Source organism: Cupressus sempervirens, chromosome 1 (assembly GCF_028749045.1).
Source record: "Cupressus sempervirens isolate cs-2001-9-10 chromosome 1, ASM2874904v1, whole genome shotgun sequence".
NCBI lineage: Eukaryota > Viridiplantae > Streptophyta > Pinopsida > Cupressales > Cupressaceae > Cupressus > Cupressus sempervirens.
Window position 1 is genome coordinate 729,499,108 of NC_143118.1, and position 17,477 is coordinate 729,516,584.

The following is a 17,477-nucleotide window of genomic DNA, read 5'->3' on the forward strand; positions in this document are numbered from 1 at the left end:
ATTGATGAGGAGGATTTGATAAAATGACATAACAATAGAACCTAGAGAAACAATTAAGTTATGATATGGAAAAGGAGTACGAGGATCAATTAAGATAGTGATATTATAGTGCATCGATAATCTACATAAGGTTGTAAAGGATGGTTACACTGATTAAGTTTAGAAGAACAAGTTAAAAAAAGTTTGTTTACTAAGCTTAACATCCTACACAATAAGCATTGACAAAAGCTAGTGCAAGCCAAGAAGAAAATTAGTTGGAATAAAGCAAAGCAAATTTCACTATAAGCCAGGTCAAACAATGTAGGTCAAGTAAAGTTTATATGATGCCAAGCACCAGTAAACTTTAGTTCATACCAAGCGATTTGATAGAGGATGTCAAGCAATGTATTATGTGTCAAGCATCAAAAGCTAGTTCATGCTACATGTCAGCATTATGAGAAAGATCAAGAATTTAATTAATCTGAGCTAACAAGTTTGATTTCATGGATTATGTGAACCACGTAGAAGATAAGATTGATTAGCTTGTGCAATAGAATTTAAGATGAACCATTTTGATGAGATTTCAAAGGGGATTGAAGGAAAAGTTTCTAGAAGGGAATGAAATGAAATAAGGATTAAATTCATTGAATCCTACCTAATTTGACCTAACCCTAAAATGAATGATTGAGGATGGAAAAAGAAAGATCTTAATTCTCTATTTATAGAGATGGTTGGTTAGAAGCAAAGGTTTTCATGTATGAGAACCTAAGGAAGACAAGGAGTCTAGAGTATTTCTTTATTCAATGACCTAATAGAAGAGTCTACATTGGCAAGCAAAGAAAGAAGGCTTAAGGGTATGGATTCTTGAAGGGTGAACAAGTTATCAAAGATAAAGTGTGTAAAAGCCAACCGAAATAGAGGATAGAAACATAGATCTATAATCTGCAAGTGTGTTGTAAGTTGTTATCAGATGAAGCCTTACTATTACTTTCTAACAATTGTATCAAACTAGGGTAAATACTTTGGATTAAGGTTGACCTAATAGTCATTTGTAAATCCTTTATCTAAGTGACATTCCAAGTGAATGATATAAGGTCCTCTAAAAAGGTTGACTCCTAATAGAGTGATTGAATTTTTTTAACCAAGCTATATTTAACAATGTGCATTGTAACCTTTAATAGGGCATCACTTCAAAAGAGTGAGAATGAGTAGCATGTTACTAGTGGTTTTTCCCAAATTGAGTTTCCATATTAAATCATTGTGTCAAATTTTTTATTGAATCTGTTATGTTTCATGTTTACATATCTGAAATGTTGATTTGACAGTAACTTACAAGTTTAAGTGATTGCATAATCTAATTGATGCATGCATGATGAAAATGTTTTATGGATATGGGTTCACTAAGCTATGAAAAGTTTTAATTATACATCTAGACCTTGAATGACTAATTCACACCCCCCCCCCCCCCCCCCCGCTCTTAGTTATTCTAAAGAATTCCAACACAATATCACCTATCTTTTGTCCACCACCAAACAAGCTAAGGACTAGGGAAGCTACTAGTGCCAAGAAGATTGTACAGAGAGTAACAAAGACTATAGAGCCTAGTGCACCCAAATCCAAAAGAAGGAGATTGGTCAAAGGACCAACTATAAGACAATCTAAATCTATTAAAGAGGTATGTATAGATCTAAGAAGATCTCTAGGATTGTCTAGTTTTAGATTTCTAAAGTATGATATTTTAGATAATTCTGATAGAACTAATATTGAGGAGGCTATGGTGGACATGATTGCAAATCAAAAACTAGCTCCTAGTGAAATAGAGAAAAGGATACCCAACGACTTATCTCAAATATTAGAAAGGAGATGTTAGTAGGCAGAAGGAATAGAGAAAATAATAAGCACTGACACATTAGTTAGAATCATGTATGATCTATCACAAGAGAAATAAGACACATTTTTGGAATAATATAGGAAAATATTTGTCTCTAAATATAGAATGTTATTGATCTTACAAAATAAAGAGGAAGTTGTAAAACAACAACACAAGTTGCTTTGGAAAATCTTTTTTGGATTATTGACCAAGGGAACAGAGATAAACACTATAAAAACTAAAGATGATTACAAAAATGGAGAAAGTTTAGTTGTGCTAAGTCCAAAAGGTAGCATTATATCAGTAAATGCCAACACCGCTAACACTTCAGAAGCTGAGTAGTCAAGGCTCACAGGTATAAAGGAAGAAGGTGAAGAGAAAGAAAGAAGTGTAGATAATAAGATTGTTTTCACATCTCATTTTGAGGAAAAAAAATAGACAAATAAAGGTAAACTAAGCACCACTATTGTTATATCAAGAGTAGATGCATAAGCATCATCGAGTGGTGAAACTCCTTCAACAACTCTTAAAGAAATACCAAGCAATATCACTCCTTCACTAAGAAAAAGAAGAACAATTAAAGATGCTTCACCAGATATTAAAGTTAGTCTAGATGAAATAATTGAGATGCCATAATTAGAAATAGAAAATCTCATTTTGGAGAGAACAATTTTTCTACAAGAATTTTTGGCAAAGAAGAAAAGACAAGAAGAGCTAAGAAGAGAGCTTAAGGATAAGTAGGTACTATATGATCTAAAATATATTTTTTATTGATCAGATAAATAGGTACCATATGATGTAAAATATATTTTTTGTTGATCCTTTTGACATTCAAAATTTTGATGAAGATGCACCAATCATCAACTAGCATGTAAATGTTATTTAACAAGTCAATGCTGGTAATATGGAATCAAATGAGAAACTAATGAATTTCTCTATGAGAAGATTTGAAAATAAGATTTTTGGACAAAGTCTCCATAACCATTGATGAGTAGAAAGTGAAATTGAAATAGAAAATACAAGTAATGAAAGAACTAATAGAGAAGGTACAACATTTGTACAATATTTTGTCAGATGTGTCAAGATTCAGTAACAAAATTCAGACAAAATAAACCAAATTCAAGCTAAGATGAAAAGATCCCACAATATTATTACATAGTTACCAGGATCAAGCATTGTTCATTACAATAATTTATTGAATGCTCAAGGAACATTGGTTGAGATTTAGGAAACTATAAAAAATATGATATCCAAATTGATCACTATCCAAGCAATGATGATACCTCATTTCAAGGTCATCCAAAGAGCTAAAGATATCCTTGGATCTTATTACAAAAGATCATAATCTTTCAGTGGCTGATAGCTTAATTGATTTAGCTACAATATTATAATTATAGAATCATGTTGTGGAATCTACAAAAACCACATGAGCTCATGCAGTATCCATGATCATGAGAGATCACAAGGTATTCATTGAGCAATATTGACTACTTCCACCCACTCAAACTGAGTACTCTTGACATATAGTATTCAAAAAAAAGGGGGAAAGAGATTTAAATAAGAAGGAAATGAATTTTTTAATTCATTTTACATTGTTTATTCAATATTCATTGGTATAAGTCATAAGACTTAGTGGGGGGGCTCATTATCAGATTGTATTGTATAAATGTAAATATGACAAAGTATTTTTTCCAGCAATGTCAACGAGGGAAATTGTTGGTATCCCTTACTATTGTTCTCTATTGGTGTCAAAAACTTTATCATTTACAAAGAAGAGTTAGATGGTCATCATTATAACCAAACTACTCTATATAGGTTGAATCATGTACATAAGTAAGTATGTACTGAGCTCTATAACAATCGAGTAAGTTTATGGTCATTGAGTATTTTCTATATGAGCCGAGCTAAAAAATGACCCAACTAATTTCAAGAATACAAGTGATGAGTTACATAGTGTGTTTTGAGGATAATATAGACTAATAAATAACAATTCAAAGCATTAAAAAATAATAAAGACCAAGAAATCTCGAGTTTACATAAAAGTTAGAAATGGAACAAATTTTCATGTAACACATTTTTCAAGCCAACTTCAAAAAAACATTTAAACTTTGTAGAGGTTGATACAAAAATTTTAATGCATATAGAGGTTATTAAAAAGAGTGGTTCATAGATCTTGATGTTGTGTGATCAACAATACAAATGAAGAGGCAAATATGGAAGCATCTAAAAAATTATTTATGAAACTCTTTAAAGAGAAAATATCATAACCTAGATCAGACATGAGTGAGTGATAGGAAGCAGATAGGAGGTGAGAAAGAAAGTATGTGTATGAAAACAATGAGAATTATGCAATTGAAGTGAATTCAAAAGTCAATGAAGGGCTCTTTTATCACTTAACAGAGCAAGAGACCTATTTAAGGAAATGAAGTGAAATGGGAAGACAAGTATTAATAGATTAAAGGAGAGGATCAATTAGCAAGGAGGAGACTCAAGATTATCTTACAAAGAAAACCAAGAGTTAGGTACTACATAAGATCTAGTCAACTAGAATTAGGATAAATCTCTTAACATAGTGTTCTTAACAAATATTTATAAATCTCCTAATAGATTTCATACTTTATTGTTAGTGTTGAATCCTCTAACAAGGTGAGACTTAGTAGGATTTTAATATTTTAATAGGGAATAACCCTAATAGGGTAGATCATATTTTATGGTCAAACATTGTAACCTTAACTGGTTAACTTTATTATTGTAATAGTGTAGATTTATGGGTTGCATTCACACCTTAGTTTTACTTTCACCTTGGAGGGTTTGTTAAAAAAGGATATTGTGTTATGTGTTTATCTTCATGCATGTGATAGATCAAATTAATATGTTACATCAAGTTATCATTACAAGTTTTACATGCACAAATTTACTGATAGATGTGAATGAATTGGTGAAAAATTTTGAAGTGTTTAATATTCTGATTGACCCTACTTCTTAGTATCTTGTTTATCCTATTCACAACTCCATCAATCAAAAGTAAGATATTGCTATATGTGTAAGATTGATGAAATATGGGAATTTCTACTAAAAAATGCATATGAAGAACTTTGTGTTGATGGAAAACTGAAGGAGGAGCACAAACATATTACTCCAACAGGGTTAAAATTTGACCTAAATTTTCCTAAGTTTTTCAAGGTATAATGAAACAAGATATTATTGAATCACGTACAAGACATCAAGTTATGACTAGAAGGAAGATTGATTGAGATCACCAAGCAAATCATTTACCATGTTATGGGATAACTTTTTTTGGCAAGGTCAAATATATTCATTGACAAGGGAGAGAGGTGATTGAGGCAAATACTTTGACAAAAATGGAACAAGATGGGAATGTCTATCTCTACCATCATAGACCTTGAGCTAAAATTTATAATATGGGTATTGGGTCATAAATTCTATCAATCTAGTAGACCTAGAAGCGTACCTTGTGTTGTAGTTGATGTGGCGTTGAATATTCTAAAGAAATATCACCCATATGATCTTGCAAAATTGCGATTTCAACAACTAAAGAAGAACCTAAAAAGCATCTAGAAAGAAAAAAAAGCCATGTGTAAGTTTGTCTTACTTGTAGTTTTCATATTCTTATATGTGGAAAATTCATTCCCTACCTTTAGAAATGTAACTTGAAATAAAAAGAAACTAGTGACTAAGAAAATAAACGTGTTTGACAACCAGCTGGGAGATGATTTTGATAAAGTAATGGATGGGTATTTTGATGAATTCAAATTTAAGGTTAAAAATAGGTCACAAATACATAAATAATTAGTGGGAAAATATGATTACAATATATATTTCTGAGTTGATATAGATTAGACCTATATTAAAGCAGTTATGCCTAAAATTGTATGGTTGCGGCCACTAGGGTATGCAATAGATATTGAGGAGGCTATAGATACCATGACTATTTTATTTGATGAGCCTTTTGATAGAGATCCAAGCCATTCACACATATGAAATAGACAAGATCAAAATCATAATGGAAATCTAAGTGCCAAAGATGGAAAGGAAAGGAAAGAATATGATAAAGACACTTGATCCATTCGTCAGTATTCTTCATCCAATATAATTGGTAAAGAGAGATTCTACTATTATAAGGTCAATTCATACAATTACTTTAATTTTTATAATTTAATTATTTCATTTCAAAGTTAATTCAAGAGCTATGGTTTCATCAAGGAAAACCCCCATCAATAAATAAAACTTTTTATTATAGGTTTCAGATCTTGTGTGGAGAGTGTGTTATAGATTTAGATACGCTTTAAGTCATTTGTTGAAATTATAAAATCATAATTGGGATTGAACATAATTGATCAAGGGTACACTACTACACTAAGGAGAAAGTCACCCCTTCGAAATCACCAAACTATTTTTGGGTTTTGCAAATTTGGCTGTTTCAAGCCCAAATCCAATGTTGTTTTTCTATTTTGAGTAGCACAGCAAGAAAAATATTTAATCCAAAAAAGAATCCTCTACCTTCCTCTATTATTTCAAAATATCTACTTATCACATATTGTTCCTTAATTTTGTTTCCTATCTCTTATTACAAGTGGAGTTTCAAGCCCTTATGCCTATTTCCACTTATTTTATAACCACTAGATTATAACTTGCATTAGTGCTCCTTAACTACTTAGCTAGTAGTGATCTTTCTAGATATAGCCATTTTAGGATAGGGATTTAAAGGATAAATTTTATTGACTCTCTTTTTATTTTTTGTATATGTGGCAATGTGATGAAGTTAAATTTACTTTCCTCGATTCACATTTCCACTTATATAGGTATCCATTTGATTTTTTTATATTAGATAATTTTCACCATCCAATTTTAGGATATGTTTCCTCAAACTTTTCATACCAAATATCCTTGAAGTAGTTAGGATCCTTCAAAAGGAACTTTATTCAATACAAAAATAGATATCTAGGTTGTGTTAATCAATGGATACCACTATAGAATCCACCACATCTTCAAAGAACACATCCAAGACACATCAATATCATCTAAAATCTTTGCAACATCTACACCATAAAATCTAAAACTCATGTTTAGCACTCAACATCAAGAAAATTGGGTTTTCAAACTCAATCAAATCAAAATGTACCTTAGTGCTCACTTAGAATCATGGATAATTTTTACTGCAAATACATTGATAAGGTACAATAATAATACCAAGATCACAACATCTTAATAATCCATTTAATTCATACTAAAAAAAATACTCAACATTTGGGAACATGATAATTTTAACACTATTAACCAAAAACTTCATCAAAACTCATTTTGAGAAACCATGTAAAACTTTTTATGTTGACCATCATCAATGATAAACATCTCATAACCTCCAACAAGAATAGAATTTGTAGATCTTCACTATAATAGATGCATATACCCATACTTTATATTACATTTTCTATAACAATAAAATTATGTATTGACATCAATCAGAAGAAATTAATGCTTGTATACCACAAACATCTTACCAAATCCTCAACATATAACATCAACATATAATAATAGAACCATTGAACAATATACATCTTAAATTAAATATTATTTTTAACTCAATTTTAATTAATCTTCAATTGATAATTGAGGATGATAAGAAAAAAATGTTTTATTATATCGTATTAGGGTATGTGCAAGATCATGGTCAACCAAACTATGCTCTTAAGTGGCAATAGAAAATTAGAAAATTAGGGTTATGTTAGCTTGATACACAATTTTCTGCTTGTTATTAGCTTTATATCAAAAATTTGAGAGAAAAGAATCTCTAGGAAATTGAATCTACTTTCTAAACTACTTCGACTTAACTGAAAAAAATAAAAATTGATTGTTCAAAATTTTGAATTTTAATGCAATATTACTAAAATTTAAAAACAAAAATAAGAAGTAGACATTTGTTTGACCACCTTAATCAAAATCAAATGATAATATTTTAAATATAAGTAGTACACTCATGCCTAGATGTGACACATATTTTTGTTTATTTTTATTCTAAATAATTAATTAATAATTAGTTTTTGACTTTAGTATTTTTGGAATTAAAAAAATCTTGTGTCTAACCACCTTAACTAATTCCAAACTTTGCAAAAATCAATTTTTCATTTGTTTCCTTATAGTGGAAGAAACATAGAATGTGATGCATCTTTTGGATTAAAAAAATGTTTTACCATTTGAAAGTTATAGTTGTTTTTCAAGTAGTGTGTCAATGAACACTTTATACATAACTCCATTAGAAAATAAGTAATAATTACTTACTAAACTCATAATTTGACAAACCTTACATTTATGGAAAGATAAGAACATTCTTAAGAAACCCTTTTCATTTCATCGAATTTTGGCAAAAAAAATTTTGTTAGCTACATGTTTGAAGTAAAAATCACATAAAAATAGGCCAAAACACATTTTAAGGATGTTTTTAAAGTTGACCATATAGGGTTGGTATCAAAAGATATAGTAGACCTTGTAAAGATATTAATTATTTTCATTTAGTATCAAGATGGGTGGGAAAAAAGTTGGAATAGATTTTGAAATGGTTTAAGGCATTTCAGAATTACATATTTTTTAGATCACCACTTTTTGGCACACCATGATCTTGCACATACCCATTAATAAAAAAAACATTCGTGGTAAACATTGAATAGCGAAGATGCAATCACAGGTTAATATTGAGCTTGACTTGGTTTTGAGAATAGTTTAATGGATAAAAGCACAAACCTATGTCACCCTTTTGTAAAGGAAAAGGCTAATAAAAGTATCACTATTCACCTTCAATGACATTAAATTGGTATTATTATTTGAATTTGGAAATGAAGTAAACCAATGAAATGTGTAGAAATGGATGAAGTTTAGGATTATAATTTTTAATAATTATTTGGAATAAGAATTGATATATTTTCTTAATATTTATACATAATTTTTTAGGTGTTGAAAAACACAAAAAATTAGGGGTCTAGTTCCCATCACAAAACTATATGGAAATAAAATTATTTCCCTTTGATCTCTTACTATGTTATAGATAACATATATCTAGAACAATCAAAAATAAAAATCATCTTTAGAACTATATTTTCTCTTTTATAAAGATTGAAATCTTAACTCACCTGAAATTGATAGTTTTCATCTCCACCACATTTTTCAAAACAAATCTCTTCTAACAAGAAGAAAAATTATACATTCTAGAAGAGGACTCTCTCCTCTAGAATATCATATAATTTTTTTTTTTTTTGATATGATCTAGTATTTTTTTCTTTCTCAAAACTGACATCTGTTCAGGTGCTAAAGACATGGTTGTAGAAAGTTCTAATTAGAGTATACTATATCTAATTAAAACACTATAAACTCTATATGAGAATATTCTTGACTCCAAGCTTTATAAAATGGTGTTTACATATTATTAAAAAATATTATAAAGAATACTAAGAGTTATTGTAACGCCACTTTTCCTAAATAATTTTATTTCTTATGTGATTGGGTACAAACTAGTATAAAACATGAATTTAATAGACATTTCCAATTGGAAAAGTGTGTGACCATGTACAACATTTTTAGAATGAATTTATCTAGATCATATATTTAAAAAACATAGACTTTTAGATAGAAATATTGAAATTTAATCATTCTAATAATTCAGCCTGAAAGGTGACATAGCTTTGTACTTTTACCCTATTATTCTCTAATAATCAAGGCTAGCCATGTGAATGTGGAATCTCATTTGGCCCCAACCTCCACCACCCAACCCCGCCACCCCCCCCCCCGATTAAGATCTAAAATCCCCATTAACATCTAAAACATTTTTTAAATGATCAATGTTTAAAATATAAAAAGGTTCTAAAAAAGTGAGATCACTTTCCTAGGTTCTGGTTCATGTCATTTTTCCATTGCATCCAAAATAATATTCTACCACTTTAAATTGAGAATGCATGTGCAACTGCATTGTGTATGCATGGACAATATAAGAAGCTTAAAAGCCCAGTACATTTACATTGATTTAATAGGTTAATGCAAAACTCTAATAAAAGTACAAACTTGTTAGATTTTTTTAGCTCCACCCGATGTCATGTGCATATGAATTGAGATTGCATATTGACCTATGGCATCCCTACATTTCCTAAAACCAATAGGTTTATATATTTAGTTTTCATACAATCATAGTTTAATGTTAAACTTCACTTGGTTTTGAGTTCACAATATTAAAAGTACAAAAAAGATTCTAGACCTGTAAAAGCGACATCATTTTCTCATCTTCTCCTACATGTCATTTTTCCATTGCATCCAAAATAATATTCTACCACTCTGAATTGAGAATGCATGTGCGACTATGTTCAAATGCATGGATAATAGGTGTAGCTAATAAAATACAACATAATTACAATTATTTAATAGGTCTATTAATTTTTTTAAAATTATAGACCATCATTAAAAACAATGTTCATGATGGTCTATAACTTAAAATACCTAATTAAGGACCTCTAAAATAAATGCAAACCTATTGCATTTTTTAGCTCAATTGACATTGCATATTAAACTATGGTGTCCTTTTACATGGTCAAAAATAAGAGATTCACACAATTAGTTACCATACAACCATAGGTTATTGTTCAACTTCACTTAGTTTTGAGAATAGTTTAATTTTCTCTACTAATTAGTACCAACCACGTGAAGGTGGAAGATCATTTGCCCCTTCCCCTCATCCCAACATCTCAATTCCCCATTAACATCTAAAATATTTAAGAAAGGATAAATATTTAAAGTACCTAGAATTTCCTCATCGCCTCTAAGATAAAATGAATCCAATACTACAAAATGGCCCTGAAGAAATAATAGTTCAAGTGAAATAAACACATGAGAAATGAGAGAAAAAGAGGAATCTACTTACCAATAAGCATTACCAAGGCATCTATGGCCATGCTACCTGTTGAGTGAGTTTTTTTTTTCTATTGTGCCAAGATATCTCTTTTTATATACATACATTCATAGATACATACATGCATACATATACAAAGATCACAAGGGAACACACACACACAGATAGATAGATAAATAGATAGAGATATACATAAATACATACATACATACATACATACATACATACATACATACATACATACATACATATATATATATATATAGATAGAGAGAGAGAGAGAGAAGAGAGAGAGATATTTTTTAAGGTGCTAAGTGACTTACCTCAAGATCCTCCACAAAAATAATGCAAACCAACAAAAATGGGCAGAGTTCACAAGAAAGTTTAAAAAAACATATCATAGTAGATAATTTTAGAAAGAAACAAGCCATAACCTAGTTAAATGGGTCTAGTTATTGATTAGTAGGGTTGATATATGCATATAATTAACTAGTTCATAGATTCTACAAGGGAATGAGCCTTATCATTATGGAATTTATACACAAGAAGAACTTGCTTCTTCAACTCATTACAATCAACTTTTCATTGAAGTTATTCTTCCAGCAGTGAGAATAGCTACTACAAATTCCTAAGAGCTAAGGGATCCTAAATCTATGCTACATTTTCTAAAGACTTGGGAGTAGTTACTAGCTGTTTCATTATTTCATAACATTAAGGATCATATAGTGATGCCCAAATTAATAGCAGCAAAAGATACCTATGATGCAAAGATCACAAGGGCATGATAGCAAGTTCCTATAGAACTATCATCACATTAGGTAAAATAAAATGAATGAGATGTAGAGATCACAAGGGCATGGAAACAAAAATCCTAGAGCTCCAGACATGATAAATACATACGTATATATACATGTATGTATATATGTATGTATGTAAGTATACATGATAATATTTTTTATGGTTCTTATAACATCTTAGCAGAATAGAGAAATTGATATAGTTGCATACATATTCCAGAATCCAAATAGTAAAACAATAAAACTCACCCAACTCCTGTTAAATGACTTAGCTCAAGATCTTGCACAAAAATAATGTTTCTTGTTCCTTTTATTGTACCTAATTTGATGTCAATTCTACAATAATTTGAAATCAACCTAGGTAATCAACAACTATACCCATTTAACTAGGTTATGGCTTGTATATATATATGCATATTTAATTAGGTTATGGCTTCTGCCTAGCATTCAAGTGATGCATATGCAATTTTATCACCTTGGAAAATATTATTTGATCCTACTACATGGGAGCATTAGATTGTTCATTTTATTGTGCCTAATCTGATGATAGTTCTATAAGAATTTTTAATCAACCAAGCTAATCATCATCTAGACCAAATTAGTAGCAACAGTAGATACTAGGGATCCTTGTAGGGAGAGCATGACAAAACATTCATGGTTAGATCCTTGGCTTCCATTTTTGGACCAATGTATAGAGCCTTTATATCCAACCATTCATTATAAATTAGGGAATATACTTCATCCCTAACATTCAATTGATGTATCTGCATATGTAGTTTTATCACCTTAGAAATTTGTATTTGATCCTACTAGCTGGGAACAATAGATTTTTTTTTTATTGTACCTAATCTAATGATAATTCTACAAGAACTTGTAATCAACCTAGCTCATCAACAACTACACCAATTTAAATAGGTTATGGCTAGGGAAAGTGTTATTCCCATTTATCATATGGCTGTAATGTTGGAAGCGCCATTTTTTATTTGTACAAGATATGGAGGAAGAGCGGTGGTGTTGGCAAATATTAAAATTTAATAATGCAAAGTCACCTTGAGAAACTTGTATATGCTCTTGGAAAAAATGTCATAAAAAATTTTCATCATGAACATTTTTGCTTCTACATGTTTTTGCATGGAGCCTTCACACACCTAGTGCTCACTATTATCTACTTAAGAATGTATGTGAATTTGTAATGCACTACTATGTGGTCTAATATGTAGAAAATCATATAATCCTTCATCACACAATGTATTTCACTTTGTGTTCTCATTCATTAATTTAAGCACCCAAGTTTTCATTTCAAAACATGATTTATCTATTTTGGTCTTAAGAATTGGTATGAAAACCTAGAAATAATAAATAAGAAGAGATGGATCTCAGATTCATTCGTTAATAAAATATAGAATTCATTCATTATCAAATTAATTAAAAAATAATAATGAGGATCAATAAAAAAATCGCATAATGTCCAAAGATAACAACTAACATTACTTTACCCTTTAGCATTCATTAACAGTAGTACATAAACACATATCATTCAATAATATATGAAATAAAGTATTTAAACATGCCTCAACCAATTATGCTTTAATTTTGGACACCTACTTGATTAGTTTTGAATTTTGTTTTCACCAAAAATCATAAAATGTAAGAACAATTATGCCCAAAGAGCATTAAAAAATGATTATTGTGTACTAATCATATTTTTATCTCTTTTGGCATAATCATTCTTACAATTTTTTGGTTCATCTCCAACTAGTTATTAAGTGTCTTGAAAAATTATTGTTCGACTATGAGTAAGGAAAAAGAGAAATATCAAACTTGGAAGAGATGTATGTATTTAAATGCAATTAATTTTTAAACTTTAATTTTATAAACATACAAAGAGAACCATACAATTATAAGAAACTATTGTGGTTTGTACTATTTGAAAATTCTAGTTATAAGTGATAAAGTGATATACCTTTGATTTAGGGAGAGCAAATAATGGAAATAAAGTATTGTAGAAGGTGCAAGTTCAATTGTAACCACCCCACCACACACCCCCCCCCCCCAACCCCACATGTGGAGGACATTGTTAAGTAGAGAATAGTTACATGGATACACACACACACATGGTTAACTACTACCTAACTATGTCCTTGAGGCTACCTTGCTATGTCCAAGGCATTTGCACACTAGAGGCACACTTTTCCTACTAGGATACCTACATGCCTATATCTGTGGGATCAAGACCCTTGAACTGGTCAATCTATTGAATATGTAGTTCTAGATTCTAATTGTTTTGATGTGGCTATATTCCTATAAATTCTACTGAGCTTTACTCACCTAATACAACTCTTTGAAATCATATACCCATTTAGTTGAATCAAGCGGTTCTTTATAGCTACAATATTCTAGTATACTAGTGCAAGCTTTGTGTTGAAGTTTACAGTTAATGTGAGCATACCCCATATATGTCCTAACTCAATCCTAATATAGTTATGTTTAAAATCTTGTGATAATAAAGTTGAGTGAATTTTATTGTTTCTCTATTGTGCCAATATCTCTCTATTTATATACATACATACATAAATACACACAAATACACACACACACACACACACATATATATGCATATACATATGTTTACATATGTATATGCATACATACATACATATAAAAACATCACAAGGGCACAAGAACTAGATGAAGTGATCACAAAGGCATGGAAAGGAAATCCAAGATATCACTTAATATCTCTCTCTATGTATACATACATATACATACATACATACATACATATATATACACATACATACATGCATGCATACATACATCTATATATGCAATTTATCACCTTGGAAATGGTATTTTCTCCTACTAGATAGGAACATCTTATTTTTCATTTTAGTGTACCTTATCTAATGACAGTTCTACAAGAATTTTTAATCAACCCAATTAATCAACAACTAGACCAATTTAACTAGGTTATGGCTTGTTTCTTTGTAAAAAAATTTGATGTGATATGTTTTCTAAAATTTTTTGCCCATTTTTTTGTGTCTGCATTATCTTTGTGCAAGATATTGAGCTAAGTAAGTTAGCACAAGTTGAGTGACTTTTATTGCTTTATTATTTGCATTCTAGAATATGGGCTTTGTTTTATCATTGGCTTTGTTCAAGTCTTTATTTTAATGAAGTAACAAAGTGGACTTTAGGGTGGAAAGGACTATATAATGAAGAGGAAACTTGAAAACTTGACTATTGAAATGCTAAAATGAAAGTTATTGAGGATCAAATATCTATGAAATACTTACAACACAATTTGAAGTTGATTTTAGATATAAACAAAAGGAAAAAAACATGACAAAAATCATTCCCCATTTATTTTGATTATGGAGAGTTGTGTGTGAAAGAGGGTAGAGAGCTTCAAATGATAGTGGAGAGCTATAAACATTGGAAAATATTTCACTATTGTTCCCTTCTGATCACTACATTTCAATTTTGTGCCCTTATGATCTCTACATTTCATTATCTTGCCCTTGGCGGAGACTAGTGAAGATCTAGGATTTTGTTTATGTGTCCTTGTGATCTCTATATTTCATTGTCATGCCCTTGTTGTCTTTGTGCCCTTTCTCTATGATTTATTTGTTATTTTATGCCCTTCCTATCTCTATGCCCTTTCCAACACTACAACATTTGGGGTCAAATTGCAACAGTAATTTGCAGTAGTGGTGTAATTTTGTGGTATTTGGGCCTAACTGTAGTAGTACTTGCTATGGGATTTTCTTAAAGGGGGGAAGAGATACCTACTCAAATGTTCTTTTCTTTTCCTTATAAACATGTATCTCTTTATATTTTCCTCAAAAGGTGATTAGAGAAGCTTCTTTATGTATATGTATGTGTATGTATTTACACATACATAAATACATACATACATATACATACATACATATACACATATGTACATACATACATCTCCATATGTATTTTTATCACCTTGGAAAATTGCATTTGATCTTTACTCAATCACCAAGAGATAATATAATTTGTAATTATAGATTTTTGCATAATTAGTTTGGTATTAATGGTTTTGATTGATTTTGTATTTGGAGAGTGTGTCTACTCATCATCATAATGGCTCCATGTATTTGGGTCTTTATAGGAAAGAGACTTATAGAAGATTAGATGTTGTTTATGGATATGGGATGATTCATTTGTGTGAATGGCTAATTGAGAAAGTTACAAAAAATTGGTGTGTCAGTTGCAAGTAGTTTCTTTAATTTGATAAGGGAATCATCTTTGAAAGTGTGATGATCAAAATTGGCATGTCCATCCTCATGATAGATATCTCTATATCATAATAGAAAATTACCTCAAATGACATGGAAATAATTATTAAATATATGGAAAGTATGAAGAATATTCACTTGTAATATTTTTGAAGGACAAAGATATAATAAAAATATAATTTAGTGGAAAAAGCCATGAGCTATGTGGCTCTACATTGTGGGCATTCCACTATCCAATAGTGGAAACTCTTCATATTAAATATAAAGATATTGAATTGAAAAAAGATAACTATTAGAGATCTATATTTGTGTTTTAGTGATAAGAAATATCTAATCTAATTTTAAGAAGAAATATAGTCTTTGTTGAAAATAGATTGATAGAAGTATGGATATGTGTTTCAATAATTATTTTGTCACAGATGTCAAACATACTACTTACTAGTAAGACAATTGCTTAGATGATTTGAGTACTATCATTTATTTGATTGATGAAGAGGATTTGATCAAATGAGGTAACAATAGAACCTAGAGGAAAGGTTGAGATATGAGATGGAAAATAAGTACAAGGATTAGTTAAGAAATTGATATTATAGTGCATTGATAATCAACTTGAGGTTGCAAAGGATGGATACATTGATTAAGTTTAGAAGAACAAGTGAAACAAATTGTCTATCAAGATTAAAAATCTACATAGTAGGCTCTAAGAAAACTTGGTGTAGCCTATGGAAAAAATAAGTTGGAGCAATGAAAAGTCAAGTTTCAATGTTTATTGAGTGATACAATGTAAGTCGAGTAAAGTTTAGTTGATGTCAAGCACCAGTAAAATTTAGTTTGTACTAAGTATTTTGATACTAGATGCTGAGCAATGTAGTATGTGTCAAACATTAGAAACAAGTTAATTTTGAGTGTTAGAATTATGAAAAAGGTCATGAATTTGATGAATCTATGCTGACAAGTTTAATTTATTTGATTGTGGAAACCTTATTGAAGATAATCTTGATGAGCTAGTGGCATAGAATTCATGATGAAATTTTTGAGGTGAATTCAAGAAGATTGAAGAAGAAATTTCTAGAGGGGAATAAAATGAAAAGATGGTTAGATTGATTCAATCATACCTAATCCAACCTAATCCTAAAATATATGATGGAGGTTGAATAGAATTTTTTTTTAATTTTCTATTTATAGAGATGGTTTTTTAGAAGAAAATATTGTCATGTGTAAGAACCTAAGGAAGACATGGAGTCAAGGGTATTGCTTCATTCAGTGACCTAAGAGAAGAGACTAATATTGGTAATCAAACAAAGAAGGCTTAAAGGTATGGATGCTTAAAGTTTGAACAAGCTATAAGAAGTGTGTGAAAGACAAGTAGAATGGAGGACTAAAAAAAAATATATGTAATTTTCAAGTGTGTTGTAAGTTGTAATTAGATCAAGCATTACTGTTACTTTCTAATCATTATACTAGTCTATGATAAATGATTTGGATTAAGGTTGACCTAAGAGTCATTTGTAAACCCTTTAGCTAGGTTACATTCCAAGTAAGTGATTTAAAGTCCTTTAACAAGGCTCAATCCTAATAGGCTGATTGAAATCCGCTAACTACGTCACATTTAACAATATGCATTGTAACCTCTAACAAGGTTTGACTTTTAT